Source organism: Protopterus annectens, chromosome 6.part0 (assembly GCF_019279795.1).
Source record: "Protopterus annectens isolate FY-2018-M chromosome 6.part0, PAN1.0, whole genome shotgun sequence".
NCBI classification, from domain to species: domain Eukaryota; kingdom Metazoa; phylum Chordata; order Ceratodontiformes; family Protopteridae; genus Protopterus; species Protopterus annectens.
In genome coordinates, this window is record NC_056737.1 from 945,884,364 (window position 1) to 945,898,771 (window position 14,408).

The following is a 14,408-nucleotide window of genomic DNA, read 5'->3' on the forward strand; positions in this document are numbered from 1 at the left end:
CAGCATGTCCTGTTTATTGTGGTGACAAGGTTTAGGTCCCTAGAGCATGTAGCTCGGAGGGATTGGGATTTCTTTAGGTGTAGCATGTCCAACAGCTCTGGGTTTGACATAGCTTTATATGTTAGGCAGAGATCACCTCGGAGTAGGTGATATGCTACATAGTAAAGCTGGAGTTTTTTGAGGAGGTCAGTGTAGGGCATTTGTTTGAGGCCAGTAATCCTCTTTGTGAGGTACTTCTGTGGCCTTTCCAGCTGCCTGAGATGTCTTGTGAGGTACATTCCAAAAGGCGTCTAATGAGTGTCGAGTAGAGGTGAACAATTACCTCTTTTTTCCTGGATGAGAACCCTTTTATGATGAGGTGTGTTACGTAGAAGGACTTCCTGATTACTGTGGCGATGTGACTATCAAAGGAGAGACTACTGTCCACCTGGGTCCAAAGGTCTCTTATCACACATTCAGTGTTAAGTAGATTGCTGCCTATGTGGTAGTTCATGGGTACAGACTTTTTACCGAAGGGGATGACACTGCACTTTTTGGCATCTTTTGGCATTGATAGTCTTAATTTGCATGTGCTTCACTGAAAAGTGTATGCCTACATGTGTGCCTCATGTTTATGTGTGAGATAGTGCTGAATTATATTGCAGCACTTCACTGAGCATAATTCAGGAAGCTACAGTGGATATAAAAAGTTTACACACCCCTGTTAAAATGCCAGGTTTTTGTGATATAAAAAAATGAAACCGCAATAAATAATTTCAAAACTTTTCCCACATTGAATGTGACCTATAACCTGTACAATTCAATTTTGTTAGGGGAAAAAATATAAAAAATAAAAAAAAAACATACAATACGCTGGCTGCATAAGTGTGCACACCCTTAAACTAATACTTTGTTGAAGCACCTTTTGATTTAATTACAGCATTCAGTCTTCTTGGGTAGGAGTCTATCAGCATGGCACATATTGACTTGGCAATATTTGCCCACTCTTCCTTGCAAAACCGCTCCAAATCTGTCAGATTGTGAGTGTATCTCTTGTGCACAGCCCTCTTCAGGCCAACCCACAGATGTTCTATTTGATTTAGGTCTGGGCTCTGGCTGGGCCATTCCACAACTTTAATTTTCTTCTGGTGAAGCCATTTTTTTGTTGATTTGGATGCATGCTTGGGGTTATTGTCATGTTGAAAGGTGAAATTCCTCTTCATCTTCAGCTTTCTAGCAGATGCCCGAAGGTTTTGGGCCAAAAGTGACTGGTATTTGGAACTGTTAATAATTCCCTCTACCTTGACTAAAGCCTCAGTTTCAGCTGAAAAAAAGCAACCCCAAAGCATGATATTGCCACTACCATGCTTCACCATGGGGATGGTGTTCTTTTGTTGATGCAATGTATTGTTTTTGCGCCAAACGTACCTTTTGGAATTGTGGCCAAAAAGTTCAACCTTGGTCTCATCAGGCCATAACAAATCTTCCCACATGCTTTTGGGAGACTTGATGCATTGTTTTGCAAATTTTAGCCAGGGCTAGATGTTTTTCTGTGAAGAAAAGGCTTCCGTCTTGCAACCCTACCCCATAGTCCAGACATATGGAGAATACGGGAGATTGTTGTCACATGTAATACACAACCAGTACTTGCCAGGAATTTCTGAAGCTCCTTCAGTGTTGCTGTAGGTGTCTTGGCAGCCTCCATGACCAGTTTCCATCTTGTCTTTTCATCAGTTTTGGGGGGACATCCAGTTCTTTGTAATGTCACTGTTGTCCCATATTTTATATAATTAGACAAAAGACCTTTATTCCTAACCAAACCTTCTTTAGAACTACCCAGAACAACAAAAATTGTAACCCAGGAAGCTTCCAAGCAGAACTTAAAGCTTGTGATTGGTCACCCCTAAAACACCTCCCTCTTGACAAAGCAGTGTCATACTTTAATTCTAAATTCTTGCAAATCCTAGAATACCATGCCCCCACTCGCACTGTCAGAACCAGGAGCAAAATTGCTCCTTGGCTCACAAAAGAGACTAGGCTTAAAATATTACAAAGAAACAAAATCCGGGCTAAACGAAGAACTACTAAAAACCCAACTGATCATCAGAAATACCACTAAAAAATTAATATTGCTTGATAAAAAAAAACATTTACTTTAAACTCCAGCAAACCTAACAAGAGAAACTACAAAGTTTCTGGTCAGGTATTAATAGACTCCTATACCCAGGACAGACCAAGACACCTACCCCTTCTGGTTTCTCTCATAACTGTCCCAACCAGATTGCTGATGCTTTCTACAACTTTTTTACTGAAACCGTCCAAACACTAGCTAATACCCTACCACCTGTTAGCCCAATTTTGCCTCCCTTCTCAACTAGACTACTTCCTACATTTCAGTTCCAACCAGTTCCAACATCTCTTATCTATACACTACTTCAAAAACTTAAACCTTGTACACCCTTAGCTGACCTGCTACCAGCTCAATACCTGCAAAGTGCAGCTAGAGTGCTTACCTACCCCATTTCCATCCTAATCAATAGAATCATTACTGAAGGTGCCATCCCATCTCTCTGGAAAATCTCACATATTATCCCACTACATAAGGGCGGTAACTCAACCAAACTTCAAACTTCCGTCCCATAGCCCTCTCCATTAGCTAAAATCATGGAAAAATGTATCCACAAGCAACTACTTGATCATCTTCTCCAAAATAACCTATTAGCTGACTGTCAGCATGGCGTTTGGCCATTCCATAGTACTACTACTGCACTCTTATCCTTTTCTGACTGTATTAATAAAAATCGAAATAACAACCTGCTTTCCTCTGCACTCTTTATTGACCTCTCTAAAGCCTTCAATATGGTTAACCATCAGTTACTTATAAATATACTTGAATCACTTTCATTGGGCCCTCAAGCAGTGAAATGGTTCAAGTCTTATCTAGAAAACAGACAACAAGCTGTCCTTTGGAACAATAACATATCCACTCCCCTCCCTATTACCCTTGGTGTCCCTATCCTGGCCTATCCACACATCTCCCCATTACCCTTGGTGTCCCTCAAGGCTCTATCCTGGGACCTTTCCTTTTCCCTATATTCATTAACGATCTAAATGCTAACCTTCCTCAAGCCACCTGAATACAATATGCAGATGATTCCACATTAATCTGTAGTGCTGCCTCTTCTGCTGAACTCTAGTCCATCACCCAAAAAGTATTTAACTTAGTAGAAAGTTGGTTCCTTCAATGATGTCTCCTCCTAAACCCTAAAAAAACTAAATTACTACTGTTCACTCCCTAACAGAAGTTCTCCCCTATAAACTTCACAGTTACATCCAATAATGATACACCTGATTTGACCACTAATCTTTTAAGTATAACAATTGATCACAACCAGAACTTCAATTCATTCACACATTAACTTAACCATTAAATCAGTTAATAGAAAACTAGATTCCCTGTACAGGATTAAACCTTTCCTTACTCCTTTAGCTAGAACTACCATCGCCCACACTCATCTTATCTCTACCTTTCTAAATGCCTCCCTCATTTATACCAATTTATCCAAAAGTAACCTGAATAAACTGTCTACCTCCTATTGTAACATTGCCAGATTTGCTACTGGCTCCCCGTTAGAATCAGCCATTGTCGAAATCTGAAACAGCTAGGATGGCTGGAACTGCAAAATCAGCTTCTACTTCAGCAACTCACTATCACCCAAATGATTTTGCACCATCCCAGCAATACCTCAACACTCAGCAGCCTTATCACCCCATACAAAAATCTCACAACTCTACGCTCAGCTAACAAATTACTAGTAGCCACCCATAAAGCCAATAATAAATCAAGTGACTGTCTTTTCTCAAACTCTGTGGGAAAAATTTGGAACAGGTTTCCCAGTGAACGAACATCTCTTTCTTCAACAACACTTTTCAAGAAGCACATAAAAGCATTCCTTAAAACTCAATGGCTGTGTCTATGCTCTAACCCTGACTAATAACCTTTCTTATCACTCTCCTTTTCAGGCCTCTGGGCATACCACTCTCCTGACCTCAGTTAGTTGGGCCACTAGCTTACTGAATGCTATTACTAGCCTAGTCTTTCTGGGAAACTATCCCTGAGTATAAACCCTCAAAATAACTCCTCTACTATGTATATATATGCCACTGTCTCTCTTGGACTGTAGAATTTGAAAACTACCCACCATGTAGATATTTTGCTACTTTTTCACTTGGACTGCAGAATGTGAAAGCTACTTAAAATCTTGTGTTCTTAGTTAACTCACACAAAATTATATTACTTGCTAGCTTTCTCTGTGATTAGTATTAAGCTTTCTACTGTGTGAAATGCTCTTTTTTTTACTTCTGTAATTACTTTTATTCACTTGCAATAATGCAAACATATCTTGTAGTCAGATTCTCATGTAAAATGTTTTGCTAGTATATTGTTATAGTGTACCTTCTTGTAATTCATTATTTTTTATCATTGTTGTTATTATTGTATAATCTACTTAGATGAATGGAGCTTATCTCCCCGGGCCTGTACTGAAAATGGACATGTATCCAGTTGGACTAGCCCGGTCAACAAATGTAAAATAAAATAAATAAATACATTTTCTCCACTTTTTGATAACTGTCTTCACTGTGTTCCATGGTATATCCAATGCTGTGAAAAATGTTTTGTACCCTTCTCCTGACTGCTACCTTTCAACAATGAGATCCCTTCGATGCTTTGTAAGCTCTCTGCAAATCATAGGTTTTGCTGTAGCAGGCAACTAAGTAAATGTGAGGAAAACCCTACTAGGACAGCTGAACATTATTTGGGGTTAATCAGAGTCTCTTTACTTGATGGCAGGTGTGTACCGAAGAAGACTGAATGCTGTAATTAAATCAAAAGGTGCTTCAACAAAGTATTAGTTTAAGGGTGTGCACCCACAACAAAGTATTAGTTTAGGGGTGTGCACACTTAGCAACCAGCATATTCTATCTTTTTTATTTTTTTATATTTTTTCTCCTAACAGATTTGTTTGTTTTTCAATTGAATTGTACAGGTTACAGGTTACATTAAAGGTGAGAAAAGTTTTGAAATTATTTAATGTGGTCTCATTTCTTATATCACAAAAACCTGGCATTTTAACAGGGGTGTGTACACTTTTTATATCCACTGTATGCGGAATGCATGGTCCATTATAAATTCATACATTCCGAGGTCTACTGGCAACTTATTGTAGTTCTAGAATATCATGCATTTACTGCACTGAATGTCTGTAATGTTGTACAGATGGACTACAGGGACATCAGTACTAACTCTTGGATTGGAAACTGTCTTGCTAGATGTTTGAAGCAACAACACACAACTTCTGTTGTAGCAGTTTTGCATAATATTACAATGGAAAATGATGAGCAATGCATATTTATATGTGGTACATTTGCTGCATTAATACAGAGCAATGGCCATATAAAAGAGGAAAGTCAGTTTTATAGAGGAGGTAGATGAGGTTCTCTGAGGTCAGTTGGTGGATCTGATAATAAAACAAAGCATACAGAGGAGATAAAATTAGTAACAATGACCTGAGAACACTTCAGCTAGTACTTACAGTGCCATCATATCTATTATTTACTAGATCATATAAATATGGGGAGATTCCTCAAGATTGGAGACATGAGCTTATTAAACCTCTCTTTAAAGGAAAGGGTAGTAGGACAAACCCAGAGTCATACAGATCCTGTCTACTTTCATGTTGTAGAAAAATAATGGAGAAGGTAATATTAGAGAAATAATTGCCAGAACTGGATAGGTTGGGGCTTGAAACCATATATCAGCATGCATATGCTGAAAATAGATCTGTTATCACCTGTAACAATCTAATAACTACGGTGAATGAAAAATTGTGCTGTGATGTAATTTATATAGATTTAACTTCAGTATTTGACAGGGTCATACACAAAACACTGATCAATAAATTAGAACAACTAGGTATTGATGCACTCTTGATAAGATGGATAGCTGCATGGCTTAAAATAGTGCATAATAAGTATCATACAGCAATTAGACAGGTGAAATTCTTTGTTACAGTCTGGGCATCCCACAGGGCTCTGTCCTAGGCTCTTACTTGTTTAGATTGCCCCTGGGATTCAGTAAACTCCACGTAGGGCTTGCGCAAAGCCTACACGGAGTTCACATATGTGGGCAATGATGCATGGTGAGCAGCAGTGCTAATTACATATTCTGCTGCACACCATGTTTAAATGTAAATAAGCATGGTTTTAAGGCTGGTAAAAGTGTTACCAGCCAGGAAACCATGAAAAGCAACACAGATAGCAAATATGTTTACCTCAGAGCACAGTAGGGTATGGGGGATTATGTAGAATGCCGCAATGAGTACCAGGGCTTAACAAATAGCGATGTATATGGTCCAAACACAGTACAGTAAAGTGTATACAGTGAAGAGTATTGTGAAATGCCATTCCAGGCATTATATACCAAAGCTTTGTAAATGATCTGTAAGGGTACATGGACTGCCATGCAAAGTAAACATTCATGGGAAGTGTGTGTATTGAATAAAGACACATAGTTGAATTGTAGGAATGAAAACAGGGAAAGAAGAGAGGTGAAACAACCTAATGTACAGCAGAAAAGGGCATGTCAATGCAAGACAGTTGTAGCAGCAACACCAATCACATATCAGTATGGTACAGTAGGAACTGCACAGTGAAAATGTGTATTATGTGACTGTCACATAAGGTGACATAACATTGGGGAAGATGTCTGTGTACAATACGCATCCTTACAGGAACAATGCAGAGGACATCTATCAGGGATGTTATATACAACTGGGGTAGGGTTCACATTGTGAATCTATGCATACTGATTTCCCTGGATATGAGTTAAATCTCAGCAGAGGTCTCCAGCAAGTGGGAAACAGGTAAACGCTCATGGAAAACAGTAAAAGAAGCCTGGACAATGGACAATAGCAGAATAATACCACCAGTAATCTCTGACATAACACATGATTTAGAGTGATCAAAGATGGTTCTGCAAAATACGCTTGTACAGCTATTATGACATGTCCACACTCTATGAGGGTAATCAAGCACACTGTCTTAACACTGCAACATCTGCTGGAAGTGTCAGAAGGTACACTGCTATACCTGTATGTGACATTATGATCAATACAGGCTAGTTGAATATATATATATATATATATATATATATATATATATATATATATATATATATATAAGTGTGTGAGTGTGTGTGTGTGTGTGTGTGTGTGTGTGTGTGTGTGTGTGTGTGTGTGTGTGTGTGTGTATGGCACAATCCACACTGTCATGAATGTTACCCATGCCATCAATGTTGTCAAACAGCTATGTATGTACTGTGTGCATCACCGGAACAGATATCACACATGCATCTAGTGTAAAAACTTGATGAGGGTTCCACACCATGAGACAATAATGTTTATGCCACAAAAATAATACCTAGGTGTGGCCAATAAGATGTGTGACAGGTCACTGTGGCAAAGGTAGTACACTTCAGTTACACATGATTGGAAGATGTGTAGGGAGGTACATGAAGAATGGTGCATTGTACTCAGTTATTGGTGTGATGAAGGCTGTGAACTGTGGAGGTATTATGGCCTGCGATGTGGATATCCTTCACATACTCAGTAGTTGTGTTACATACAAGGGAGTAGTCAGCACTGTGACCACATGCTGGTGGACTTTCCACATAAAATCTACCCCAGGCCACAGGTCACATACCTAGTGGTCTGATTATAGGGTATGATGTCTACATTATCCTTCTGTTTGTTTTTCTGATGTAACAAATCCCCCTATGTTTTTATTTCATAGCAGGTGTTGTCATGGCTGTGGCAGCAATCTTTGGTGTGTGTTAATACTGTCTGTATTATACTAATATCACAGCTGGAGTCAATGATTTCCCACAATCTATAGTCCTTCAGACAGCTGTTTGGATACAGGATGTATATGTCATTTGTGATATCTGTGATTTAAATAATGGACAGGAAAGAGCCTAGCAGACAGCACTGATGTACAGAACTGATCACTGGACCTGAGATATAGGTCACTTCATACATTTCAACATATTTAGATGCCACATATGTGATACAGTGGTACCCCCCTTGGTGATATAGGTGTTTATGGCCACATCTGACAAAGCAGAGTGAATGCCTCAGTGCAAATTTGTGTCAAATGCCTTGGGCATGTCAAGCTCAAAAGAATGATAGTGTTGTTATTATGCATGCCCTCAACATCTTTGAGGACATCTAACAGATGTAACAGACATAATATAGCATTAACAACTTACACAGGTCTGTTGTTCACAGCTGGAATATTACTAGTGTCCATTCAGAAAAGGTCCATGGTGACATTTTGGTCTACTTCACAGATGAGGAAAGTTGGGATATGTCTGTACATTCATGCATTGGGTGCAATCCCCCCCCCAAACTCAGATGGATGCATGTTGATGTACACCCTTCTACAGGAACATAGTCTGTGTGAAAGGCATGCTGAAGTGTGTATTCAACCATGTCAGGAAGGTGTATGTTTTGAGTCATGCTATAGGTGATCTGTTATGTTGTCACAGCAAATTGTATCTGTATGATAGGCCTGGAAAAATGTAAGACAGTGCAGACTGCCTATTCTGATCTGGCCTAGGGTTCGAACACAATCCCCCATGCAGGTATCATTGAAAAACTCTGCCAGCTGGGAATAAACCCTTACATCACTAGATGGGTAACCAATTGGCTCACAGAAAGAAGACCTACTGTGAAAATTGGTGAATCAATCTGAACCAGTAGAGCTGTCACCACTGGCATATCCCAGGGATCTGTGCTTGACCCTTTACTGTTTGGAATCTATTTCTAGACAGTTCCGGCTAAAGTATATGGCCTTTGGCTTACCATGTTGGCTGATTCTTGCATACCGGGTAGAATTATTGAGTCACCAATAATGATATACGACAGGAGGGTCTAATACAGATAAATGATTGATGACAAATCCACATGGTCTATAAATAAATGCAAAAATGTGTCTATATTGTGTCCTTCTGAAACATGGAATTCTCTGCTAATTACAACATTGAAAAGAGTCCCACTATGTTGAATCCCAGTGATGCAAGACATGGGAACACACATAGACAGCACTCAGAACTTAGATTATGAAGTGTTCACACTGGTATTGGAACCTATATTGTGCACATCATAAGTCATGCCATCATATTCATATCTGAGAATTATATTACAGCACTGTATTCAAACCTCATCAGGACACTTTAGAGTATAATGCTCTCTTTTGGATGTCCCTCACCAGATACCTGCAGCAGTTGGAGAGACCACAGGGGTTTCTCACCAAGAAAAAACAGGGTCTACAAACCATGACATGATGTATATGGATAGACTGAAAGCCGTGTTACTGTAATCTGTATCATATAGGATGAGGTGACTTCTGCCTTCTGCCTGGCCTACAGGGTCAGTTTCTGACCCTGACCTGGTGGAAAAAGTGCACATCCAAAACTCAGATATAGCTGATAACATTAGCAGTGTCTATTGAGGAGACTATGCTAATAACTGTGTCCCACGTGCTGGTGTAAAAGGCTCTCTATAATGTCTAGTAAGTGCATAGACAATCACCCCAGCTAACTGCAGTGAGAACAAAACCCATACCTATGTTAATACACAGACTACAGAACTCTGTATTTAAGGCAAGCACCACAGCCCAAGTCTGAGTTGGAGTGTCTAAGACAACACTTTATAGATTGGTGAGGAGAATAGGGTAATAACGGTGTCCCATGTGCTGGTGTAAAAGGCTTGCTGTAATGTGAAGCAATTGGCAAACACTCACACACACAAGTTGGCTGCAGAGAGAGCAGAACACCTATTGTTTTAAGGACACAGACACAGAGTTTCCCCTGTCCAGCAGGGACACAGGTGGGATCCCAGGGGTATATTTTCTGTTAACCATCCAGTTGTCCAGGTTCCTCTTAAAGAGGGTTAGAGAGGTACTCTGCATGACATTGAGAGGGAGTCTATTCTACAGATGAGGGAGTGCCTTAGACAATACTTTATAGCTGATGACATCAGCAGTGTCTGTTGAGGATAATATGGCAATAACAGTGTCTCAGATACTTGTATAAAAGGCTCTTTGCAATGTCAAGCAAGTGAACAAACACAGCCCAGTTGGCTTCAGTGAGAACAGAACTCCTACCTATCTAAATACACAGACTAAAGAACTCTGCATTTAAGGCAAGTGTTAAAGGTCAAGTCCGACTATGAGTGTCTCAGACAAAACTTTATAGCTGATGGCATCAGCAGTGTCTAGTGAGGAAAATATGGCAATAACAGTGTCCACATTCTGGTGTAAAAGGCTCTCTGTAATGTAATGCAAGTGCACAAACACATCACAGTTAACTGCAGTGTGAACAGAACCCCTAACTATCTAAGTACACAGACTACAGAACTCAGTACTTTACACAAATGCCACAGCACAAGTTTGACTTTTACAAGGCTGCAGGACAATTTACAGTGGATGACATCAGCAATGGATGTTGGAGAGAAGATGTTAGGAGGCCTGTATGAAATGGATGTATAGGCATGTGCAAGTGTCAAAATACTGTCAACCCATGGGATTAGAGTGGTAACTGTAGGATACACGCTTATGCTCTTTTGTCTAGATAGACACACACACACACACACACACACACACACACACACACACACACACACACACACGCGTATACAGACTACAGAGTTCTGTACTTTGCACAAGAGCCACAACACAGCTCTGACTTTTACAAGGACGCAGGACAATTTATAGTGGATGACATTAGCAGTGGATGTAGAAGAGTAGATGTTGGGAGGTCTGCATAGGCTAATAGGTTCATAGGAGATTATTAAGCTAATGGCCTTAGGGCCTTTACAAGCCAAGCTATGTAAAAACCTGAGTAACCATATTGACTATAGTTAGCTGGTCATTGTTAGCAGAGAGATTCTGTGATCAGCACCAACTTCCCCTGCCCATGATGGACATAGATGCCACCCCTGGGGTGAATTTACAGTCACCCATCCAGTTGTTAAGGTTGCACTTGAATAATGTCATTAAGGAGCTCTGCTTCACATGTAGTGGGAGCCTATTCCAGAGGAGTGACAATTGCTGGCAGATATATCTGTCTCTCCATCATGTTCTGTTGATGTCACAGGCTAGGTTGGGATCCCTGGAGCAAGTTTTTCTTGTCTCATTTAATTTGAAGATGTCCAATAGATCCATTAGGGCAGTGTCCAAGACTGGTCTGTGCACCAGGCACAGGTTGCCTCTCAGCAGTCTCTGTGATACTGACTACAGTGAGAGGGCTTTCAGCCTTTCCATGTATGTCATGTTTTGGAATTCCTGGATTCTCTTGGTCAGAAACCTCTGTGGTCTCTCTAGTTGCTGCAGGTGTGTCTTGTGAAGTACATATAGAAGGGAGCATTGTACTCAATTAGTTGTCTGATAATAGTAGAGTACAAAGGAGCTATAACCTCCCTGGTCTTGGATGCAATGGCCTTATTTATGAGGTATGCAATACAGAATACTTTTCTTACCACTATGGACACATGGTGATCGAAGTTGAGATTGCTATCAACCAGTGTTTCCAAGTCTCCCACCAATGACTTTAGAGGGGAGCTATGTATATCATAATTAGCAGGGGCTGCTTCTTTGCTAAAGGGGACAGTGAGGAATTCTTTAAGTTTCAGTCAGTGAGTTTGACACCAATCATTTGTCTGTGTCAGCCCTTTCTGTAATATGTTAGCATCATTGGGGCACTCTGTATGAATGCGCCCAGTTTACAGTCATCTACAAACTTGTTAAGCTACAGGTCATCTACCTTTGCCTGGACTCAATGAAATAGTTTCCAAACAGTAGAGGGCTTAGCACAGATCCTTGTGGCACTCTGCTGTTAACTGGTCCACTGGTGGAGGTGGACTCCCCAACTTTGACAGTGTGCATTCTATTGGAGAGCCAATTGGCTACTCATCTAGTAATGTATGGGTTAATCCCCAGTTAGGAGCATTTCTCTATGATACCTGAATGAGGTATTGTATCAAAAGTTTTGGCTAAATCAAGATAGCTGGTATGTACTGTTTTCCATAATCCAGGGCTTTGGTGACATTCTCAAAGAAGTTCACTATATAATAAGATCTACCCTTGACAAAACCAAACTGGGGTGTGTCAAGAGTTTTGAAGGTTACATATATCCTTGTGGATAAGGGGCATGATGATTCTTTTCATAATTTGCAGATCAGGATGGTTAGGGTTATGGGTCGATAGTTCCTGGGGTCAGTTAATGGATATTTAGTCATGTTCAGCTGTGAAGATATTTATAGTTCTATACATTACCATGTGCATTGCATATCACATAACATTTTTTATTAATTTATGTAGTGTAGTTGATATATTTGTCAACAAGTACTGAGAGACCAGGGTTGCAGTGCATGGGGGAAGGCACCACATGGCTGCATTGTAAATATGTGACATATTGTTAGATAGGGCCTTCAGTTTGTTATGTTTCAACATGTAGTTTCATGGCATAAAGAGTAAATGGACAGTAAATAACACTAATACATGCTAATAGTGACTTTGCATAATGCAGCTGAGAGCAGCAGGTTTGCACGATAGTTGGCAAAGTGTTTGCGCATGTGAGATACACATTTCCATTGCTTTCCCTGTTTGCACGCAGTTAAGCAGTATGAAAACACAGGTCTTGTTGCTAAAATTCTGAGAGTTAGTATTGAATGTGTAAAACACGCTTTTTGCTGAGCTAAATCTGTGACAGCAGGTGTAAATGCATTGACACATTTATTTTTGAGCCCAGATGATACTAGGTTCGAATCCATGTATATCTAATACTTTTAAATAAACAATGATAATGCAGTGACATTAATTCTTTATAGTACATGTGTTGCTGTGTGTTGGCATAGCACAGTGGGTTTAAGCAGCATTGCACTGAGGTAACCACAGCATTGCAGGAATGCCCACCATTGCCTAGCATTGGTGAGCGATGCCAAACTTCATGCAAACTTAGAGGCCAAAAAATGAAGGGATTAATTGCTTTTTTCTGTTACTTATTTGTGTTATGTCTGTGATTCTATTTTTGACCAGATTATAGGTGTTAAAATAGGGTCAATAGGAAAGTGGTGAAATGGGGAGCAAGCAGGGGGAAGAACAAAGGGAAAGCAAAACAGGAATATGCAGGAGGGAGGTAAGGAAAAAACACAGCTATCCATTTCTTTAACAGTGAAAACTGAAATTATGTGCAGAATATTAGCTAAATTTGGACTGTCACCTCCAGAAAGAGGGGTGACAACAACATAATCATGTTGTATAGCCAATTGGACTTGATTAATCAAGTGTGTCAAGAAAATACATGTATGGGATGATATATATACATATATATATATATATATATATATATATATATATATATATATATTTTTTTTTTTTTTTTTATGTGGGATTGGTGCCTATTTTTTTAATTCAGTAAGAAAGGAATGCTGGGTAAGGGATATAGATATTTCTGGATCAGGTAAGTTGGGTAGCTAAAGAAGCGAATGCAATCAAACAAGACAAGAGACAGGGACGATGAGGGACACAAAAGGTTGGGGGACACCATGATTGGGGTGAGGAAGGGAACAATACGGGCTCGTGCCCATCAAACATGAAGACAGTGAGAATCTAGTTCTCACCCACTGGATGGTCATCACTGTCTCCTTTTTCCCCCTGGCATCTGGAGTGCTTGACATCTTCTCCTCCTACATACCATGAGGAAAGCAGCTTCTCCATCTGATGTAGATGTACACCAATGGTGCAATGCACAACCCTATGCACCAACCTTGACATCTCCTGGTAAGTGATGAAATTCCCACCTCTGACACTGCTTCCAGAGGATACCACAGCACCAGCTGCCAGGCAGTACTACCTGTGGGTGCAGGTAGTGCAGGGGCAGCAAAGGCAGTACTGCAAGGTTGTGTGCCATATATGCTGGCTATTGGTGCTGTACCAGTGGAGTGGAGGCAGGCAGATCCACTGGGGCTGGCCTACCTCACTGTGCTATGAAGCATTTAGTGATTTTGTTCAGATCGATGACATGGAAACATTTTGACAGCACTTAATAGAAAATAAAAAAGAGAGATAAGGGTTGGGTGAGAGAAAAAAGAGATCTAATTAGTACCATTATATGTGATATGCATTAACACAATTATATAACTATTTTATCTAAAGTATTACATGTAAGTATACATCCTAACAACGACACAATATAACTACAGATTGTTGAAAGTAATTCATGAAATGTGTAAGTATACATCCTAACAACTACACAATATAACTACAGATTGTTGAAAGTAATTCATGAAATGTGCATATATTGCACATAT